The following is a 22,853-nucleotide window of genomic DNA, read 5'->3' as shown; positions in this document are numbered from 1 at the left end:
AAGAGTTAAGACAGTAGCTATGAGGCCAGAGTAAGAGTTAAGACAGTAGCTATGAGGCCAGAGTAAGAGTTAAGACAGTAGCTATGAGGCCAGAGTAAGAGTCCAAGACCTTAACCATTAGGCCAGAGTAAGAGTTAAGACAGTAGCTATGAGGCCAGAGTAAGAGTTAAGACAGTAGCTATGAGGCCAGAGTAAGAGTCCAAGACCTTAACCATTAGGCCAGAGTAAGAGTTAAGACAGTAGCTATGAGGCCAGAGTAAGAGTTAAGACAATAGCTATGAGGCCAGAGTAAGAGTCCAAGACCTTAACCATTAGGCCAGAGTAAGAGTTAAGACAGTAGCTATGAGGCCAGAGTAAGAGTTAAGACAGTAGCTATGAGGCCAGAGTAAGAGTTAAGACAGTAGCTATGAGGCCAGAGTAAGAGTCCAAGACCTTAACCATTAGGCCAGAGTAAGAGTTAAGACAGTAGCTATGAGGCCAGAGTAAGAGTTAAGACAGTAGCTATGAGGCCAGAATAAGAGTCCAAGACCTTAACCATTAGGCCAGAGTAAGAGTTAAGACAGTAGCTATGAGGCCAGAGTAAGAGTTAGGACAGTAGCTATGAGGCCAGAGTAAGAGTCCAAGACCTTAACCATTAGGCCAGAGTAAGAGTTAAGACAGTAGCTATGAGGCCAAAGTAAGAGTTAAGACAGTAGCTATGAGGCCAGAGTAAGAGTTAAGACAGTAGCTATTAGGCCAGAGTAAGTGTTAAGACAGTAGCTATGAGGCCAGAGTAAGAGTTAAGACAGTAGCTATGAGGCCAGAGTAAGAGTCCAAGACCTTAACCATTAGGCCAGAGTAAGAGTTAAGACAGTAGCTATGAGGCCAGAGTAAGAGTTAAGACAGTAGCTATGAGGCCAGAGTAAGAGTTAAGATAGTAGCTATTAGGCCAGAGTAAGAGTTAAGACAGTAGCTATGAGGCCAGAGTAAGAGTCCAAGACCAAAACCATTAGGCCAGAGTAAGAGTTAAGACAGTATCTATGAGGCCAGAGTAAGAGTTAAGACAGTAGCTATGAGGCCAGAGTAAGAGTTAAGACAGTAGCTATTAGGCCAGAGTAAGAGTTAAGACAGTAGCTATGAGGCCAGAGTAAGAGTTAAGACAGTAGCTATGAGGCCAGAGTAAGTGTTAAGACAGTAGCTATGAGGCCAGAGTAAGAGTTAAGACAGTAGCTATGAGGCCAGAGTAAGAGTCCAAGACCTTAACCATTAGGCCAGAGTAAGAGTTAAGACAGTAGCTATGAGGCCAGAGTAAGAGTTAAAGACCTTAACCATTAGGCCAGAGTAAGAGTTAAGACAGTACTTATGAGGCCAGAGTAAGAGTCCAAGACCTTAACCATTAGGCCAGAGTAAGAGTTAAGACAGTAGCTATGAGGCCAGAGTAAGAGTCCAAGACCTTAACCATTAGGCCAGAGTAAGAGTTAAGACAGTAGCTATGAGGCCAGAGTAAGAGTTCAAGACCTTAACCATTAGGCCAGAATAAGAGTTAAGACAGTAGCTATGAGGCCAGAGTAAGGGTTAACACAGTAGCTATGAGGCCAGAGTAAGAGTTAAGACAGTAGCTATGAGGCCAGAGTAAGAGTTAAGACAGTAGCTATTAGGCCAGAGTAAGAGTTAAGACAGTAGCTATTAAGCCAGAGTAAGAGTTAAGACAGTAGCTATGAGGCCAGAGTAAGAGTTAAGACAGTAGCTATTAGGCCAGAGTAAGAGTCCAAGACCTTAACCATTAGGCCAGAGTAAGAGTTAAGACAGTAGCTATGAGGCCAGAGTAAGAGTTAAGACAGTAGCTATGAGGCCAGAGTAAGAGTTAAGACAGTAGCTATGAGGCCAGAGTAAGAGTTAAGACAGTAGCTATGAAGCCAGAGTAAGTGTTAAGACAGTAGCTATGAGGCCAGAGTAAGAGTCCAAGACCCTAACCATTAGGCCAGAGTAAGAGTTAAGACAGTAGCTATGAGGCCAGAGTAAGAGTTAAGATAGTAGCTATTAGGCCAGAGTAAGAGTTAAGACAGTAGCTATGAGGCCAGAGTAAGAGTTAAGACAGTAGCTATGAGGCCAGAGTAAGAGTTAAGACAGTAGCTATTAGGCCAGAGTAAGAGTTAAGACAGTAGCTATGAGGCCAGAGTAAGAGTTAAGACAGTAGCTATGAGGCCAGAGTAAGAGTCCAATACCTCAACCATTAGGCCAGAGTAAGAGTTAAGACAGTAGCTATGAGGCCAGAGTAAGAGTCCAAGACCTTAACCATTAGGCCAGAGTAAGAGTTAAGACAGTAGCTATGAGGCCAGAGTAAGAGTTAAGACAGTAGCTAAGTGGCCAGAGTAAGAGTTAAGACAGTAGCTATGAGGCCAGAGTAAGAGTCCAAGACCTTAACCATTAGGCCAGAGTAAGAGTTAAGACAGTAGCTATTAGGCCAGAGTAAGAGTTAAGACAGTAGCTATTAGGCCAGAGTAAGAGTTAAGACAGTAGCTATGAGGCCAGAGTAAGAGTTAAGACAGTAGCTATGAGGCCAGAGTAAGAGTCCAAGACCTTAACCATTAGGCCAGCGTAAGAGTTAAGACAATAGCTATTAGGCCAAAGTAAGAGTTAAGACAGTAGGTATGAGGCCAGAGTAAGAGTCCAAGACCTTAACCATTAGGCCAGAGTAAGAGCTAAGACAGTAGCTATGAGGCCAGAGTAAGAGTTAAGACAGTAGCTATGAGGCCAGAGTAAGAGTTAAGACAGTAGCTATTAGGCCAGAGTAAGAGTTAAGACAGTAGCTATGAGGCCAGAGTAAGAGTCCAAGACCTTAACCATTAGGCCAGAGTAAGAGTTAAAACAGTAGCTATGAGGCCAGAGTAAGAGTTAAGGCAGTGGCTATAAGGCCAGAGTAAGAGTCCAAGACCTTAACCATTAGGCCAGAGTAAGAGTTAAGACAGTAGCTATGATGCCAGAGTAAGAGTTAAGACAGTAGCTATTAGGCCAGAGTAAGAGTTAAGACAGTAGCTATGAGGCCAGAGTAAGAGTTAAGACAGTAGCTATGAGGCCAGAGTAAGAGTCCAAGACCTTAACCATTAGGCCAGAGTAAGAGTTAAGACAGTAGCTATGAGGCCAGAGTAAGAGTTAAGACAGTAGCTATGAGGCCAGAGTAAGAGTTAAGGCAGTAGCTATGAGGCCAGAGTAAGAGTCCAAGACCTTAACCATTAGGCCAGAGTAAGAGTTAAGACAGTAGCTATTAGGCCAAAGTAAGAGTTAAGACAGTAGCTATGAGGCCAGAGTAAGAGTTAAGACAGTAGCTATGAGGCCAGAGTAAGAGTCCAAGACCTTAACCATTAGGCCAGATTAAGAGTTAAGACAGTAGCTATGAGGCCAGAGTAAGAGTTAAGACAGTAGCTATTAAGCCAGAGTAAGAGTTAAGACAGTAGCTATGAGGCCAGAGTAAGAGTTAAGACAGTAGCTATTAGGCCAGAGTAAGAGTCCAAGACATTAACCATTAGGCCAGAGTAAGAGTTAAGACAGTAGCTATGAGGCCAGAGTAAGAGTTAAGACAGTAGCTATGAGGCCAGAGTAAGAGTTAAGACAGTAGCTGTAGGAGAGTGGAATCTGACTAATGGTTGCCCCCAACTTTTTGCCTGGTATTTAAGTGGTTTTTGACTAGTCTGGCTGGGATCCTGCTATCCAGGACCCCAGCCTATCTGCTTTCTCCCTAAAACTGTTGTGAGTACCCTAGGTACAAACATAATTGGATGCTGGGCATGCCCTTCCAGTCCCTTGTAGATGGTACCCTAGGTACCCAGGGCATGGGTCCCCCAGTAGGCCTACCAGGGCTGCAGCACTTATTGTGCCACCCTGGGACAGCCACCAAAACTGACACCACCAGGCCACTACTGTAGCCTGGGTAAGGTGGTGCTAGCACCCCTTACAGGGACGTAGGTACCCTATGTCCCATACCATACAACACGTATACTCTCATAGGTCACCCCTATGGCAGGCCCTGGTAATCCTACAGGGCTGGGTGCTGAGGTATGTGTGAGGGGGGACCCCTACGTGAGTAGGACCTCTCTGCAACCTTCGTAAAATCGTTACTGGGTTGTTTGTAGTGTAGCCATACCATATACTCTTAACCGCATTATAAGTTATTGCGTCATCGCTGTAACTTGGGACTGGCTACACAGAACCATATCGTGTTTGGTGTCAAACATGAAGGAATCATACCCCCAGTCCAGCCATGGGCATGGGGGCACGATTCCCCCTTGCTAGGAGGGTGATATGGGAAAAGCGGTAGAATTTGGAAACCAATTTAAAAGTGCACATGTACCACAAAATGGCTACTGTTCGCCACCTACACGACTCTGGCTGGCTGTTGCTGGGGAAAACCCCAGCCTCGCCATCTGGACAATAGGGCTCCTGTGGCAGGGAGGTGCCAGCACCTCCCCAGACAGGATATGTGGATTGGAACAGGGTGGGTGCACCAAAAAGTCCATTCAGAGTTGCACGTAGGCAGCTGCAGAGCCCCAATTCTGCATACACCGCCTGGAACTGGTTCAGGGGCATCCTGCCCCTCGCCCAGGCGGGAAACACACAAAGGGGAGTGGGTGTAGCCACCCTTTCCCGCCTCTACTCTGATTGGTAGGCTCTATTTTGGACCATCCCCTAATCTTGGGGATATATGGGAATAACTTTGCCCTAGAGCCTTAGATTCGTACAGGACTTCACAGAACTGACCTTCGACGAGCTGCTGCCCAGCTGACTGAAGAAATCTCCCTTGGGATAAAGGAGTTATCCCCCTGCTTGGCAGGCACCTAAAAGACTACAAGATACCCGGTTGGAACTTCGTTGCTCTCACGACCTTCGACGCCTTCCAGCAACCTCAAGGTGGGTCTCCAGTGCATCCCAGCGTCCTGTGAGTGTGCCCAGCAAGTCTGAGCACCCTGGACCACGTGGGTGTCGAGATCCCCGCATACCCCGAGACACCGGCCACCTCTTGTCCAGCACACGACCCCGACCAGTGGGGAAGTTGTGCTTTGGCCCATTCTTGAGCCAACCTTCAAGCAGCATTTGTGCCGACTCTCAGCTCCCTGGCCCGCTCCGGTGGCCCGTGGGAGCACTTTTACGCACTCCATTTTGCTGCCTTCCGCGGTCCCTTGTCTCTCGACTTGTGGGCCTTGACGGAGGACAAACTTCCTTTCTAAGAGTTCCCCTGGTTGCTCCAGGCCTGCTCTACGCTCCCTGCAAAGGAGAGCACCCTCAGACCTCGTGGGTCTGCACCAGCAGCTGCTTTGTTCATCTTGCGTGGGTTGCGGTTGCCAATGCTTAGTGGATCCAATCGGTACACTAACACCGCAGCGACCCTCAGCCGACGTGGGACAGTCGCCCTCCAGAAGCTGGCCTTCCTTGAAGCCTCCCGGAGCCCGTGACTGCAGAGCCCAGCTGTACCTTCCACACCTGAAGCACCCGACATCCACGAGCTCCTTCCTGTGAGCTCCCTGGTCACTGTGCTGTGACCCAGACTCTGTCCCCTCTGCTTTCAGGTTCATCTTTGTCTTTTCTTCAACTTTAATCTTCACGACTTCAGCGACACTTCCAGCTAGCAGCAGTTTGGACTCCTTTTCCATAGAAAATCAGCCCGCGACCCGACACCAGAATCGACCTATGCACCCGGCTTCCCTGGGGCAGGTAACAGTGGTACTTCGGTACTCCCGTGGTGGTGGGCTCTCCAAAGCCTTAAGTCTCAAGCCTTAACTTTGTACTGTTGTTAGAAGTGTCCTTAAACCTTAATTATTCAACCGCGACATTCTCCATAGGCTAACATTGCGATCCCGACAGCAGCTTCTCGCACTGCACACGCCTCCCGTGGGTCCCCTTCCTCTTAACTGTGGGTGGATTCTTAAGGGGCCAGCGATCCTGAATGCCCTAGGCATTGCCTGTAGAATTGTCGTGGTTCTTATACCACTATTTTAGTATATGGTTTGGTCCCCCCCTGGGGCCCATTGATTTCTGTGCTATTTATTGTGTTTAGAAATGCTTGTTTGAATTGTAACTTTGCCACTAGCCACATAAAGTGACTGTGGGATTCTGTCTAGAATAAATACATATATTTTATATATATACCTGTGTGGGCTACTCTTTCATTTGGTTATTCAAGAGGTTATTATGGTAAAACAATAAGCTTAACACTCCTTCAAGACTTAGCCTGAAGGCTGCTCTCCACAGCTACCACTAGGATAGCTTTCTTTAAAGGTTGTCTTAAACCTACCATCAATAGGAGTCGAATTGGACTGGTGCAAGGTGTCCCTATAACTAGGAACAGCATATGCCAGGCCAACTTCTCACATTGGTGTGCAGCGGTTGGATTCAAGCTTGCCATTGTTTTACCAGATAACACATTGAATTTCTAAAGTGAAAGCCACAAGGTACCAAAGGTACATATAAATTCAAGCTAGAATACAATAAGTTCTACTGAACTTGGAGTTGTGTGTAGAGGGTCTAGCACACCTTGACTACAACTCAAGAGAGGGTTCAGTAGGCCACACTTAGTGTAGGTAGATACATCACTACACTAAACATGTCTTCAAGTGGCACTAAGGCTATGGAAGGACCCCAGAGGGTCCCAGTAGATAAGTATGATAATTTCACCTTTGCTGAGCTCAGGGAAATGTGCACCCTTAGGAGACTGAAGACAGAAAGAGGTGCCAACACAAAACGTCTCAAAGAGATCCTGCTCATAGCAGACTTTATGGAGTCCATAGGATCCAGAGGGACGGACAACGTGGGTGGGCACCCCTCAGAAGAGGACACTCCCAGAGTGGAATCTGAAGAGGAACAGGAAGAGGATGAAAATCCTGACCTGGAAGACACAAACCACTCACAGCATGGAAGTGATGGCCCAAGAGGCACTCCTTCCACCCTTAAAAGGAGAGTGGTGGGTCCAAGAAGGAACAGATCCCCCTCAGTGGGATCCAACCATTCTAAGGGATCCAAAGGGTCCTCTGCCTCTTCTCAGAGAAGAGAATCCTCTCATGAGAGGAAATGCAGACTGATCAAATTTGAGCAGGCTAAGCTTCAGCTTAAAAGAGAACAGTTAGCATTAGACAGGGAAACCCTGGAGCTTCAGAAAGCTTCAAAGAAATGGGGTCTAGAGATCCCTGGTGGCAGTGATGAAACCCCTAGAGTTAGAGAGAGGGTCCCTGACAATAGGAACCTCCACAAGATTGTGCCCCCCTATCAGAATGGGGATGATATTCACAAATGGATATCTGCTCTTGAAAGGGCCTGTAGAGTACAGAGGGTCCCTGTAGAGCAGTGGGCAGCAATCCTGTGGCTCTCCTTTTCAGATAAAGGGAGAGACAAGCTCCTCTCTGTAAGAGAAGAGGATGCTGATGATTATTATATCTTGAAAGCTGCTTTAATAGATGGGTTTGGCTTAACCACTGATCAATACAGACTTAAGTTCAGAGACACCCAGAAAGCACAGAATCAAGATTGGGTAGACTTTGTGGATTGTGCAACCAAGGCACTGGAAGGTTGGTTAAATGGCAGTAAAGTTAATGATTATCAAGGATTGTATAATCTCATTATGAGGGAGCAGATTCTTAATAATTGTCAGAACCAACTTTTACACCAGCACCTGGTGGACTCTGATCTGACCTCTCCCCAAGAATTGGGAAAGAAGGCAGACAAATGGGTCAGAACCAGGATCAGGCCTAAGAACCAAGTTGGTGACCAGAAGAAGGATTCCACTAAGCCCAAAGAGAAAGGTGGGGATGATAAACAAGAAAAGTCATCTGAAGGGCCCCAACAAACCAGTGCTGGGGGTGGGTCCCAAAATCCTTCCTCTAATAACAAGAAACCCTATTGCCATGTCTGTAAGAAACCTGGCCACTGGAAAACTGACTCCAGCTGTCCTAAAAATGGCAATAAAGAAAATGTTCCTCCAAAACCTGCTCCAACACCTCCTGTTACTACTAGTAGTAATCCCCCAGGTGGTGGGAGTGCACCCAAAAACTTAGTTGGGTTCTCTTTGGGGACACCAGTGGACTCTGGCCTAGCCAGGTCCCCTACATTAGCAACTATGGTCTGTGATGGTGGCATGGGGTTTGCCAACTTTACCATGAGCCCCAGTATTCTGGGCAGGTACAGACAAGAACCAATAATCAATGGTCAGAAGGCTGTGGCCTATAAGGACACAGGGGCCAGTGTCACCATGGTGACCAAGAGGCTAGTGCCCCTAGATCAGCTTTTACCTGGGTTTAGCTATCAGGTGACCAACATTGATGGAGTCAGGAAAGATCATCCCATGGCAGTGATAAATCTCAGCTGGGGAGGAGTCACTGGCCCCAAGAGGGTGGCAGTGTCCCCAAACTTGCCTGTAGATTGTTTACTGGGGAATGATCTAGAAATCTCAGCCTGGGCTGAGGTTGACCACAAGGCCCATTCGAAAATGGTAGGAATTCCTGAGAGAGTGGATGAGACCCTGAGGGCCTCACCTCCACCCCAGGAGGAAATAGAAAGAGTGAAGCCTGAAACTAGGGATCACTCTACACAAACAGAGAGCATAGGGGAGGAAGAGCAGTCTTCCCCCCACCAGACTACAGGTAAAGGGCAAGTTTCTCAGGGAACTGCCCCTGCCCCTTGTGAAGTAACTGCCCCAGAAGTGGACAGGCTTGGCCTGCCCACCTCTCTGATGGCAGGGGATCCTTCCAAGGTGGTACCCAGTCTGGAGCAGGTATCCTGCCCCTCTCTACCCTGCCTCAGTCAGCCCAGCGCTGCAGAGGTCAGGGAGGCCAGTGGACCCTTACTGGGCCCCTGTCCAGAGGAACCCCCTCATCAAGAGATTAGGGACACCCAGCAGAGTAGTTTCAGCCAGGTGAATATTCCTCTACAAACTGAGGGATCCCCCTTACCCCTAGGTATAGGCACCCCTCAAATGGATGTTGTTGAGCACAGGGAAACCTGGGGCCTAGCTGCCCCAAACCTTCCAGTGCCCTCCACTATTCCAGCCAAAGGGATCCAACCCCCAGCTGTAGGCAGCCAGAGGTTGACCCTTAGGGCCAGATATGACACCGTCATGGGCAGAAAGGCTTCCATAGTGGCCAGTGATCTGAGGAGGTTGAGACCAGCAAAAGTAGGGTCTCACTTCCAGACTCAGACACCCCACCAGCCCACCTCTGACCCAAAAACCAATACAGGTAATTTCCCTAGACTTTGGAGAAACTCTAGAACCCCTTGGGGTAGGATTTCCCAAGTGGACCATGACACAGGGAGCAACCATGTTAGTACAGGTTCTTCCTTATATGGCCACTCAGGAAATAAAGGCTTATCTGGACAAGGTTAGCCTTATCTCCTTTCGTTTGGGGGGGGGTTATGTAGGAGAGTGGAATCTGACTAATGGTTGCCCCCAACTTTTTGCCTGGTATTTAAGTGGTTTTTGACTAGTCTGGCTGGGATCCTGCTATCCAGGACCCCAGCCTATCTGCTTTCTCCCTAAAACTGTTGTGAGTACCCTAGGTACAAACATAATTGGATGCTGGGCATGCCCTTCCAGTCCCTTGTAGATGGTACCCTAGGTACCCAGGGCATGGGTCCCCCAGTAGGCCTACCAGGGCTGCAGCACTTATTGTGCCACCCTGGGACAGCCACCAAAACTGACACCACCAGGCCACTACTGTAGCCTGGGTAAGGTGGTGCTAGCACCCCTTACAGGGACGTAGGTACCCTATGTCCCATACCATACAACACGTATACTCTCATAGGTCACCCCTATGGCAGGCCCTGGTAATCCTACAGGGCTGGGTGCTGAGGTATGTGTGAGGGGGGACCCCTACGTGAGTAGGACCTCTCTGCAACCTTCGTAAAATCGTTACTGGGTTGTTTGTAGTGTAGCCATACCATATACTCTTAACCGCATTATAAGTTATTGCGTCATCGCTGTAACTTGGGACTGGCTACACAGAACCATATCGTGTTTGGTGTCAAACATGAAGGAATCATACCCCCAGTCCAGCCATGGGCATGGGGGCACGATTCCCCCTTGCTAGGAGGGTGATATGGGAAAAGCGGTAGAATTTGGAAACCAATTTAAAAGTGCACATGTACCACAAAATGGCTACTGTTCGCCACCTACACGACTCTGGCTGGCTGTTGCTGGGGAAAACCCCAGCCTCGCCATCTGGACAATAGGGCTCCTGTGGCAGGGAGGTGCCAGCACCTCCCCAGACAGGATATGTGGATTGGAACAGGGTGGGTGCACCAAAAAGTCCATTCAGAGTTGCACGTAGGCAGCTGCAGAGCCCCAATTCTGCATACACCGCCTGGAACTGGTTCAGGGGCATCCTGCCCCTCGCCCAGGCGGGAAACACACAAAGGGGAGTGGGTGTAGCCACCCTTTCCCGCCTCTACTCTGATTGGTAGGCTCTATTTTGGACCATCCCCTAATCTTGGGGATATATGGGAATAACTTTGCCCTAGAGCCTTAGATTCGTACAGGACTTCACAGAACTGACCTTCGACGAGCTGCTGCCCAGCTGACTGAAGAAATCTCCCTTGGGATAAAGGAGTTATCCCCCTGCTTGGCAGGCACCTAAAAGACTACAAGATACCCGGTTGGAACTTCGTTGCTCTCACGACCTTCGACGCCTTCCAGCAACCTCAAGGTGGGTCTCCAGTGCATCCCAGCGTCCTGTGAGTGTGCCCAGCAAGTCTGAGCACCCTGGACCACGTGGGTGTCGAGATCCCCGCATACCCCGAGACACCGGCCACCTCTTGTCCAGCACACGACCCCGACCAGTGGGGAAGTTGTGCTTTGGCCCATTCTTGAGCCAACCTTCAAGCAGCATTTGTGCCGACTCTCAGCTCCCTGGCCCGCTCCGGTGGCCCGTGGGAGCACTTTTACGCACTCCATTTTGCTGCCTTCCGCGGTCCCTTGTCTCTCGACTTGTGGGCCTTGACGGAGGACAAACTTCCTTTCTAAGAGTTCCCCTGGTTGCTCCAGGCCTGCTCTACGCTCCCTGCAAAGGAGAGCACCCTCAGACCTCGTGGGTCTGCACCAGCAGCTGCTTTGTTCATCTTGCGTGGGTTGCGGTTGCCAATGCTTAGTGGATCCAATCGGTACACTAACACCGCAGCGACCCTCAGCCGACGTGGGACAGTCGCCCTCCAGAAGCTGGCCTTCCTTGAAGCCTCCCGGAGCCCGTGACTGCAGAGCCCAGCTGTACCTTCCACACCTGAAGCACCCGACATCCACGAGCTCCTTCCTGTGAGCTCCCTGGTCACTGTGCTGTGACCCAGACTCTGTCCCCTCTGCTTTCAGGTTCATCTTTGTCTTTTCTTCAACTTTAATCTTCACGACTTCAGCGACACTTCCAGCTAGCAGCAGTTTGGACTCCTTTTCCATAGAAAATCAGCCCGCGACCCGACACCAGAATCGACCTATGCACCCGGCTTCCCTGGGGCAGGTAACAGTGGTACTTCGGTACTCCCGTGGTGGTGGGCTCTCCAAAGCCTTAAGTCTCAAGCCTTAACTTTGTACTGTTGTTAGAAGTGTCCTTAAACCTTAATTATTCAACCGCGACATTCTCCATAGGCTAACATTGCGATCCCGACAGCAGCTTCTCGCACTGCACACGCCTCCCGTGGGTCCCCTTCCTCTTAACTGTGGGTGGATTCTTAAGGGGCCAGCGATCCTGAATGCCCTAGGCATTGCCTGTAGAATTGTCGTGGTTCTTATACCACTATTTTAGTATATGGTTTGGTCCCCCCCTGGGGCCCATTGATTTCTGTGCTATTTATTGTGTTTAGAAATGCTTGTTTGAATTGTAACTTTGCCACTAGCCACATAAAGTGACTGTGGGATTCTGTCTAGAATAAATACATATATTTTATATATATACCTGTGTGGGCTACTCTTTCATTTGGTTATTCAAGAGGTTATTATGGTAAAACAATAAGCTTAACACTCCTTCAAGACTTAGCCTGAAGGCTGCTCTCCACAGCTACCACTAGGATAGCTTTCTTTAAAGGTTGTCTTAAACCTACCATCAATAGGAGTCGAATTGGACTGGTGCAAGGTGTCCCTATAACTAGGAACAGCATATGCCAGGCCAACTTCTCACAGTAGCTATGAGGCCAGAGTAAGAGTCCAAGACCTTAACCATTAGGCCAGAGTAAGAGTTAAGACAGTAGCTATGAGGCCAGAGTAAGAGTTAAGACAGTAGCTATTAGGCCAGAGTAAGAGTTAAGACAGTAGCTATGAAGCCAGAGTAAGTGTTAAGACAGTAGCTATGAGGCCAGAGTAAGAGTCCAAGACCCTAACCATTAGGCCAGAGTAAGAGTTAAGACAGTAGCTATGAGGCCAGAGTAAGAGTTAAGATAGTAGCTATTAGGCCAGAGTAAGAGTTAAGACAGTAGCTATGAGGCCAGAGTAAGAGTTAAGACAGTAGCTATGAGGCCAGAGTAAGAGTTAAGACAGTAGCTATTAGGCCAGAGTAAGAGTTAAGACAGTAGCTATGAGGCCAGAGTAAGAGTTAAGACAGTAGCTATGAGGCCAGAGTAAGAGTCCAATACCTCAACCATTAGGCCAGAGTAAGAGTTAAGACAGTAGCTATGAGGCCAGAGTAAGAGTCCAAGACCTTAACCATTAGGCCAGAGTAAGAGTTAAGACAGTAGCTATGAGGCCAGAGTAAGAGTTAAGACAGTAGCTATGTGGCCAGAGTAAGAGTTAAGACAGTAGCTATGAGGCCAGAGTAAGAGTCCAAGACCTTAACCATTAGGCCAGAGTAAGAGTTAAGACAGTAGCTATTAGGCCAGAGTAAGAGTTAAGACAGTAGCTATGAGGCCAGAGTAAGAGTTAAGACAGTAGCTATGAGGCCAGAGTAAGAGTCCAAGACCTTAACCATTAGGCCAGCGTAAGAGTTAAGACAATAGCTATTAGGCCAAAGTAAGAGTTAAGACAGTAGGTATGAGGCCAGAGTAAGAGTCCAAGACCTTAACCATTAGGCCAGAGTAAGAGCTAAGACAGTAGCTATGAGGCCAGAGTAAGAGTTAAGACAGTAGCTATGAGGCCAGAGTAAGAGTTAAGACAGTAGCTATTAGGCCAGAGTAAGAGTTAAGACAGTAGCTATGAGGCCAGAGTAAGAGTCCAAGACCTTAACCATTAGGCCAGAGTAAGAGTTAAAACAGTAGCTATGAGGCCAGAGTAAGAGTTAAGGCAGTAGCTATAAGGCCAGAGTAAGAGTCCAAGACCTTAACCATTAGGCCAGAGTAAGAGTTAAGACAGTAGCTATGATGCCAGAGTAAGAGTTAAGACAGTAGCTATTAGGCCAGAGTAAGAGTTAAGACAGTAGCTATGAGGCCAGAGTAAGAGTTAAGACAGTAGCTATGAGGCCAGAGTAAGAGTCCAAGACCTTAACCATTAGGCCAGAGTAAGAGTTAAGACAGTAGCTATGAGGCCAGAGTAAGAGTTAAGACAGTAGCTATGAGGCCAGAGTAAGAGTTAAGACAGTAGCTATGAGGCCAGAGTAAGAGTCCAAGACCTTAACAATTAGGCCAGAGTAAGAGTTAAGACAGTAGCTATTAGGCCAAAGTAAGAGTTAAGACAGTAGCTATGAGGCCAGAGTAAGAGTTAAGACAGTAGCTATGAGGCCAGAGTAAGAGTCCAAGACCTTAACCATTAGGCCAGAGTAAGAGTTAAGACAGTAGCTATGAGGCCAGAGTAAGAGTTAAGAGAGTAGCTATGAGGCCATAGTAAGAGTTAAGATTGTAGCTATGAGGCCAGAGTAAGAATCCAAGACCTTAACCATTAGGCCAGAGTAAGAGTTAAGACAGTAGCTATGAGGCCAGAGTAAGAGTTAAGACAGTAGCTATGAGGCCAGAGTAAGAGTCCAAGACCTTAACCATTAGGCCAGAGTAAGAGTTAAGACAGTATCTATGAGGCCAGAATAAGAGTTAGGACAGTAGCTATGAGGCCAGAGTAAGAGTCTAAGACCTTAACCATTAGGCCAGACTAAGAGTTAAGACAGTAGCTATGAGGCCAAAGTAAGAGTTAAGACAGTAGCTATGAGGCCAGAGTAAGAGTTAAGACAGTAGCTATTAGGCCAGAGTAAGTGTTAAGACAGTAGCTATGAGGCCAGAGTAAGAGTTAAGACAGTAGCTATGAGGCCAGAGTAAGAGTTAAGACAGTAGCTATTAGGCCAGAGTAAGAGTTAAGACAGTAGCTATGAGGCCAGAGTAAGAGTCCAAGACCTTAAACATTAGGCCAGAGTAAGAGTTAAGACAGTATCTATGAGGCCAGAGTAAGAGTTAAGACAGTAGCTATTAGGCCAGAGTAAGAGTTAAGACAGTAGCTATGAGGCCAGAGTAAGAGTTAAGACAGTAGCTATTAGGCCAGAGTAAGAGTTAAGACAGTAGCTATGAGGCCAGAGTAAGAGTCCAAGACCTTAACCATTAGGCCAGAGTAAGAGTTAAGACAGTAGCTATTAGGCCAGAGTAAGAGTTAAGACAGTAGCTATGAGGCCAGAGTAAGAGTTAAGACAGTAGCTATTAGGCCAGAGTAAGAGTTAAGACAGTAGCTATGAGGACAGAGTAAGAGTTAAAGACAGTATCTATGAAGCCAGAGTAAGAGTCCAAGACCTTAACCATTAGGCCAGAGTAAGAGTTAAGACAGTACTTATGAGGCCAGAGTAAGAGTCCAAGACCTTAACCATTAGGCCAGAGTAAGAGTTAAGACAGTAGCTATGAGGCCAGAGTAAGAGTCCAAGACCTTAACCATTAGGCCAGAGTAAGAGTTAAGACAGTAGCTATGAGGCCAGAGTAAGAGTTCAAGACCTTAACCATTAGGCCAGAGTAAGAATTAAGACAGTAGCTATGAGGCCAGAGTAAGGGTTAACACAGTAGCTATGAGGCCAGAGTAAGAGTTAAGACAGTAGCTATGAGGCCAGAGTAAGAGTTAAGACAGTAGCTATTAGGCCAGAGTAAGAGTTAAGACAGTAGCTATTAAGCCAGAGTAAGAGTTAAGACAGTAGCTATGAGGCAAGAGTAAGAGTTAAGACAGTAGCTATTAGGCCAGAGTAAGAGTCCAAGACCTTAACCATTAGGCCAGAGTAAGAGTTAAGACAGTAGCTATTAGGCCAGAGTAAGAGTCCAAGACCTTAACCATTAGGCCAGAGTAAGAGTTAAGACAGTAGCTATGAGGCCAGAGTAAGAGTTAAGACAGTAGCTATGAGGCCAGAGTAAGAGTCCAAGACCTTAACCATTAGGCCAGAGTAAGAGTTAAGACAGTAGCTATGAGGCCAGAGTAAGAGTTAAGACAGTAGCTATTAGGCCAGAGTAAGAGTTAAGACAGTAGCTATGAAGCCAGAGTAAGAGTTAAGACAGTAGCTATGAGGCCAGAGTAAGAGTTAAGACAGTAGCTATGAGGCCAGAGTAAGAGTCCAAGACCTTAACCATTAGGCCAGAGTAAGAGTTAAGACAGTAGCTATGAGGCCAGAGTAAGAGTTAAGATAGAAGCTATTAGGCCAGAGTAAGAGTTAAGACAGTAGCTATGAGGCCAGAGTAAGAGTTAAGACAGTAGCTATGAGGCCAGAGTAAGAGTTAAGCCAGTAGCTATTAGGCCAGAGTAAGAGTTAAGACAGTAGCTATGAGGCCAGAGTAAGAGTTAAGACAGTAGCTATGAGGCCAGAGTAAGAGTCCAAGACCTCAACCATTAGGCCAGAGTAAGAGTTAAGACAGTAGCTATGAGGCCAGAGTAAGAGTCCAAGACCTTAACCATTAGGCCAGAGTAAGAGTTAAGACAGTAGCTATGAGGCCAGAGTAAAAGTTAAGACAGTAGCTATGAGGCCAGAGTAAGAGTTAAGACAGTAGCTATGAGGCCAGAGTAAGAGTCCAAGACCTTAACCATTAGGCCAGAGTAAGAGTTAAGACAGTAGCTATTAGGCCAGAGTAAGAGTTAAGACAGTAGCTATTAGGCCAGAGTAAGAGTTAAGACAGTAGCTTTGAGGCCAGAGTAAGAGTTAAGACAGTAGCTATGAGGCCAGAGTAAGAGTCCAAGACCTTAACCATTAGGCCAGAGTAAGAGTTAAGACAGTAGCTATTAGGCCAGAGTAAGTGTTAAGACAGTAGCTATGAGGCCAGAGTAAGAGTTAAGACAGTAGCTATGAGGCCAGAGTAAGAGTCCAAGACCTTAACCATTAGGCCAGAGTAAGAGTTAAGACAGTAGCTATGAGGCCAGAGTAAGAGTTAAGATAGTAGCTATTAGGCCAGAGTAAGAGTTAAGACAGTAGCTATGAGGCCAGAGTAAGAGTCCAAGACCTTAACCATTAGGCCAGAGTAAGAGTTAAGACAGTATCTATGAGGCCAGAGTAAGAGTTAAGACAGTAGCTATGAGGCCAGAATAAGAGTTAAGACAGTAGCTATGAGGCCAGAGTAAGAGTTAAGACAGTAGCTATTAGGCCAGAGTAAGAGTTAAGACAGTAGCTATGAGGCCAGAGTAAGAGTCCAAGACCTTAACCATTAGGCCAGAGTAAGAGTTAAGACAGTAGCTATTAGGCCAGAGTAAGAGTTAAGACAGTAGCTATGAGGCCAGAGTAAGAGTTAAGACAGTAGCTATTAGGCCAGAGTAAGAGTTAAGACAGTAGCTATGAGGCCAGAGTAAGAGTTAAAGACAGTAGCTATGAAGCCAGAGTAAGAGTCCAAGACCTTAACCATTAGGCCAGAGTAAGAGTTAAGACAGTACTTATGAGGCCAGAGTAAGAGTCCAAGACCTTAACCATTAGGCCAGAGTAAGAGTTAAGACAGTAGCTATGAGGCCAGAGTAAGAGTTCAAGACCTTAACCATTAGGCCAGAGTAAGGGTTAAGACAGTAGCTATGAGGCCAGAGTAAGAGTTCAAGACCTTAACCATTAGGCCAGAGTAAGAATTAAGACAGTACTTATGAGGCCAGAGTAAGGGTTAACACAGTAGCTATGAGGCCAGAGTAAGAGTTAAGACAGTAGCTATGAGGCCAGAGTAAGAGTTAAGACAGTAGCTATTAGGCCAGAGTAAGAGTTAAGACAGTAGCTATTAAGCCAGAGTAAGAGTTAAGACAGTAGCTATGAGGCAAGAGTAAGAGTTAAGACAGTAGCTATTAGGCCAGAGTAAGAGTCCAAGACCTTAACCATTAGGCCAGAGTAAGAGATAAGACAGTAGCTATTAGGCCAGAGTAAGAGTCCAAGACCTTAACCATTAGGCCAGAGTAAGAGTTAAGACAGTAGCTATGAGGCCAGAGTAAGAGTTAAGACAGTAGCTATGAGGCCAGAGTAAGAGTCCAAGACCTTAACCATTAGGCCAGAGTAAGAGTTAAGACAGTAGCTATGAGGTCAGAGTAAGAGTTAAGACAGTAGCTATTAGGCCAGAGTAAGAGTTAAGACAGTAGCTATGAAGCCAGAGTAAGAGTTAAGACAGTAGCTATGAGGCCAGAGTAAGAGTTAAGACAGTAGCTATGAGGCCAGAGTAAGAGTCCAAGACCTTAACCATTAGGCCAGAGTAAGAGTTAAGACAGTAGCTATGAGGCCAGAGTAAGAGTTAAGATAGTAGCTATTAGGCCAGAGTAAGAGTTAAGACAGTAGCTATGAGGCCAGAGTAAGAGTTAAGACAGTAGCTATGAGGCCAGAGTAAGAGTTAAGCCAGTAGCTATTAGGCCAGAGTAAGAGTTAAGACAGTAGCTATGAGGCCAGAGTAAGAGTTAAGACAGTAGCTATGAAGCCAGAGTAAGTGTTAAGACAGTAGCTATGAGGCCAGAGTAAGAGTCCAAGACCTTAACCATTAGGCCAGAGTAAGAGTTAAGACAGTAGCTATGAGGCCAGAGTAAGAGTTAAGACAGTAGCTATGAGGCCAGAGTAAGAGTTAAGACAGTAGCTATTAGGCCAGAGTAAGAGTTAAGACAGTAGCTATGAGGCCAGAGTAAGAGTTAAGACAGTAGCTATGAGGCCAGAGTAAGAGTCCAATACCTCAACCATTAGGCCAGAGTAAGAGTTAAGACAGTAGCTATGAAGTAGGGGTGGGCGGAATTTGCGGAATTAACCTTCGCAAATTATCGCGAGAATGTTTAAAATTATCGCAAACAAGCAGAAATATCGCGAAGATGCGGAAGTTTTTTTCCGGCATGTTCGCGCGATTTTCTGCATGGTTGCGGGTCGCCAACTTACCCATGTGGCTGCTTGCGGGCGCGGCCATCTTGTTTTGAGTTGTTCTCGCGGTGCATGATCGCGAGAAGAAAGACGTGATCGCGCGACGCATGACGTCACTGCGGGCGCGAACTGTCGCGAGACAGCGCAAATGGCTAAAAACAATACAACATCTCATGGAGAACGCGACCGGATCAAGAAAACTTGTCGGCGAACGCAGGGATTCAGGTAAGGCGATCGCGCGCGCGCGAGAATGTATCATTTTACAGCGCGAGCAAGAAACAAATTATCGCCAAGCTGCGGAAACCGGAATTTTTGACATTTTCGCGCTCTCCGCGGAACGCAAAAATGTCAAATTATCGCAATTTCCGCGAACGGAACGAAATTTTTGCCCAGGCCTACTATGAAGCCAGAGTAAGAGTTAAGACAGTAGCTATGAGGCTAGAGTAAGAGTTAAGACAGTAGCTATGAGGCCAGAGTAAGAGTCCAAGACCTTAACCATTAGGCCAGAGTAAGAGTTAAGACAGTAGCTATGAGGCCAGAGTAAGAGTTAAGATAGAAGCTATTAGGCCAGAGAAAGAGTTAAGACAGTAGCTATGAGGCCAGAGTAAGAGTTAAGACAGTAGCTATGAGGCCAGAGTAAGAGTTAAGCCAGTAGCTATTAGGCCAGAGTAAGAGTCAAGACAGTAGCTATGAGGCCAGAGTAAGAGTTAAGACAGTAGCTATGAGGCCAGAGTAAGAGTCCAAGACCTCAACCATTAGGCCAGAGTAAGAGTTAAGACAGTAGCTATGAGGCCAGAGTAAGAGTCCAAGACCTTAACCATTAGGCCAGAGTAAGAGTTAAGACAGTAGCTATGAGGCCAGAGTAAGAGTTAAGACAGTAGCTATGAGGCCAGAGTAAGAGTTAAGACAGTAGCTATGAGGCCAGAGTAAGAGTCCAAGACCTTAACCATTAGGCCAGAGTAAGAGTTAAGACAGTAGCTATGAGGCCAGAGTAAGAGTTAAGATAGTAGCTATTAGGCCAGAGTAAGAGTTAAGACAGTAGCTATGAGGCCAGAGTAAGAGTTAAGACAGTAGCTATGAGGCCAGAGTAAGAGTTAAGCCAGTAGCTATTAGGCCAGAGTAAGAGTTAAGACAGTAGCTATGAGGCCAGAGTAAGAGTTAAGACAGTAGCTATGAAGCCAGAGTAAGTGTTAAGACAGTAGCTATGAGGCCAGAGTAAGAGTCCAAGACCTTAACCATTAGGCCAGAGTAAGAGTTAAGACAGTAGCTATGAGGCCAGAGTAAGAGTTAAGACAGTAGCTATGAGGCCAGAGTAAGAGTTAAGACAGTAGCTATTAGGCCAGAGTAAGAGTTAAGACAGTAGCTATGAGGCCAGAGTAAGAGTTAAGACAGTAGCTATGAGGCCAGAGTAAGAGTCCAATACCTCAACCATTAGGCCAGAGTAAGAGTTAAGACAGTAGCTATGAAGCCAGAGTAAGAGTTAAGACAGTAGCTATGAGGCTAGAGTAAGAGTTAAGACAGTAGCTATGAGGCCAGAGTAAGAGTCCAAGACCTTAACCATTAGGCCAGAGTAAGAGTTAAGACAGTAGCTATGAGGCCAGAGTAAGAGTTAAGATAGAAGCTATTAGGCCAGAGTAAGAGTTAAGACAGTAGCTATGAGGCCAGAGTAAGAGTTAAGACAGTAGCTATGAGGCCAGAGTAAGAGTTAAGCCAGTAGCTATTAGGCCAGAGTAAGAGTCAAGACAGTAGCTATGAGGCCAGAGTAAGAGTTAAGACAGTAGCTATGAGGCCAGAGTAAGAGTCCAAGACCTCAACCATTAGGCCAGAGTAAGAGTTAAGACAGTAGCTATGAGGCCAGAGTAAAAGTTAAGACAGTAGCTATGAGGCTAGAGTAAGAGTTAAGACAGTTTCTATGAGGCCGGAGTAAGAGTCCAAGACCTTAACCATTAGGCCAGAGTAAGAGTTAAAAAAAACCACTACAAGAGGGGAACCCCTAAGCAAATAGAGGTAAAGCAGCAGGGGATAAATCACAGGTCAATACATAGCGGTCTGCTATACCTACAGTCTTTTAATTGTTGCATTTAAGTCAATTTTTGAAAACAAGAAAACCACTCTATCTCGACCATGCATAAATCATGATATAAAGCAAATAAAGATATTTATCTTTTTTTATATATTTTTATTTTTTGTTTTTTCAACTTAATTAGAAAAGAATTATATTTGATCAATGCACAAATTAATATTATACAGACAGTTTAATGTATCAAGGACAAGATGGTCCTACAAAACAATAATGCCCATAGGAAACCTAATGTATAAAAATAATTCAAAACACTCATTCATACTCAATCATACCATACATCCTAGAGGGTAAAAAAATGAACAATTTAATGGCCCCAGTTGGTAACCTAGGCCTATAAGGCGTAAACACACAGACAATCAATTAGATGTAAATATTAGTACAATCAAAAAAATCCGAACATGGGAAGAAGAATGGAAAAAACAATTGACTGTTTTTAGACAAATAGGAGAAAACAATTGACTGTTTTTAGACAGATTGTAGAATCTAAATGAGTCTGTGTGAAGAAGAAATCATTCAATTCAAAACGCCTAAGAGTTAAGACAGTAGCTATTAGGCCAGAGTAAGAGTTAAGACAGTAGCTATGAGGCCAGAGTAAGAGTTAAGACAGTAGCTATGAGGCCAGAGTAAGAGTCCAAGACCTTAACCATTAGGCCAGAGTAAGAGTTAAGACAGTAGCTATGAGGCCAGAGTAAGAGTTAAGACAGTAGCTATTAGGCCAGAGTAAGAGTTAAGACAGTAGCTATGAGGCCAGAGTAAGAGTCCAAGACCTTAACCATTAGGCCAGAGTAAGAGTTAAGACAGTAGCTATTAGGCCAGAGTAAGTGTTAAGACAGTAGCTATGAGGCCAGAGTAAGAGTTAAGACAGTAGCTATGAGGCCAGAGTAAGAGTCCAAGACCTTAACCATTAGGCCAGAGTAAGAGTTAAGACAGTAGCTATGAGGCCAGAGTAAGAGTTAAGACAGTAGCTATTAGGCCAGAGTAAGAGTTAAGACAGTAGCTATGAGGCCAGAGTAAGAGTCCAAGACCTTAACCATTAGGCCAGAGTAAGAGTTAAGACAGTATCTATGAGGCCAGAGTAAGAGTTAAGACAGTAGCTATGAGGCCAGAGTAAGAGTTAAGACAGTAGCTATGAGGCCAGAGTAAGAGTTAAGACAGTAGCTATTAGGCCAGAGTAAGAGTTAAGACAGTAGCTATGAGGCCAGAGTAAAAGTCCAAGACCTTAACCATTAGGCCAGAGTAAGAGTTAAGACAGTAGCTATTAGGCCAGAGTAAGAGTTAAGACAGTAGCTATGAGGCCAGAGTAAGAGTTAAGACAGTAGTTATGAGGCCAGAGTAAGAGTCCAAGACCTCAACCATTAGGCCAGAGTAAGAGTTAAGACAGTAGCTATTAGGCCAGAGTAAGAGTTAAGACAGTAGCTATTAGGCCAGAGTAAGAGTTAAGACAGTAGCTATGAGGCCAGAGTAAGAGTTAAGACAGTAGCTATGAGGCCAGAGTAAGAGTCCAAGACCTTAACCATTAGGCCAGAGTAAGAGTTAAGACAGTAGCTATTAGGCCAGAGTAAGTGTTAAGACAGTAGCTATGAGGCCAGAGTAAGAGTTAAGACAGTAGCTATGAGGCCAGAGTAAGAGTCCAAGACCTTAACCATTAGGCCAGAGTAAGAGTTAAGACAGTAGCTATGAGGCCAGAGTAAGAGTTAAGACAGTAGCTATTAGGCCAGAGTAAGAGTTAAGACAGTAGCTATGAGGCCAGAGTAAGAGTCCAAGACCTTAACCATTAGGCCAGAGTAAGAGTTAAGACAGTATCTATGAGGCCAGAGTAAGAGTTAAGACAGTAGCTATGAGGCCAGAGTAAGAGTTAAGACAGTAGCTATGAGGCCAGAGTAAGAGTTAAGACAGTAGCTATTAGGCCAGAGTAAGAGTTAAGACAGTAGCTATGAGGCCAGAGTAAGAGTCCAAGACCTTAACCATTAGGCCAGAGTAAGAGTTAAGACAGTAGCTATTAGGCCAGAGTAAGAGTTAAGACAGTAGCTATGAGGCCAGAGTAAGAGTTAAGACAGTAGTTATGAGGCCAGAGTAAGAGTCCAAGACCTCAACCATTAGGCCAGAGTAAGAGTTAAGACAGTAGCTATGAGGCCAGAGTAAGAGTCCAAGACCTTAACCATTAGGCCAGAGTAAGAGTTAAGACAGTAGCTATGAGGCCAGAGTAAGAGTTAAGACAGTAGCTATTAGGCCAGAGTAAGAGTTAAGACAGTAGCTATGAGGCCAGAGTAAGAGTCCAAGACCTTAACCATTAGGCCAGAGTAAGAGTTAAGACAGTATCTATGAGGCCAGAGTAAGAGTTAAGACAGTAGCTATGAGGCCAGAGTAAGAGTTAAGACAGTAGCTATGAGGCCAGGGTAAGAGTTAAGACAGTAGCTATTAGGCCAGAGTAAGAGTTAAGACAGTAGCTATGAGGCCAGAGTAAGAGTCCAAGACCTTAACCATTAGGCCAGAGTAAGAGTTAAGACAGTAGCTATTAGGCCAGAGTAAGAGTTAAGACAGTAGCTATGAGGCCAGAGTAAGAGTTAAGACAGTAGCTATGAGGCCAGAGTAAGAGTCCAAGA

This window comes from Triturus cristatus, chromosome 11, assembly GCF_964204655.1.
Source record: "Triturus cristatus chromosome 11, aTriCri1.1, whole genome shotgun sequence".
In the NCBI taxonomy this organism is placed as follows: Eukaryota; Metazoa; Chordata; class Amphibia; order Caudata; family Salamandridae; genus Triturus; species Triturus cristatus.
The sequence above is the reverse complement of the archived record's forward strand: the minus strand, read 5'-3'. Positions refer to the sequence as shown.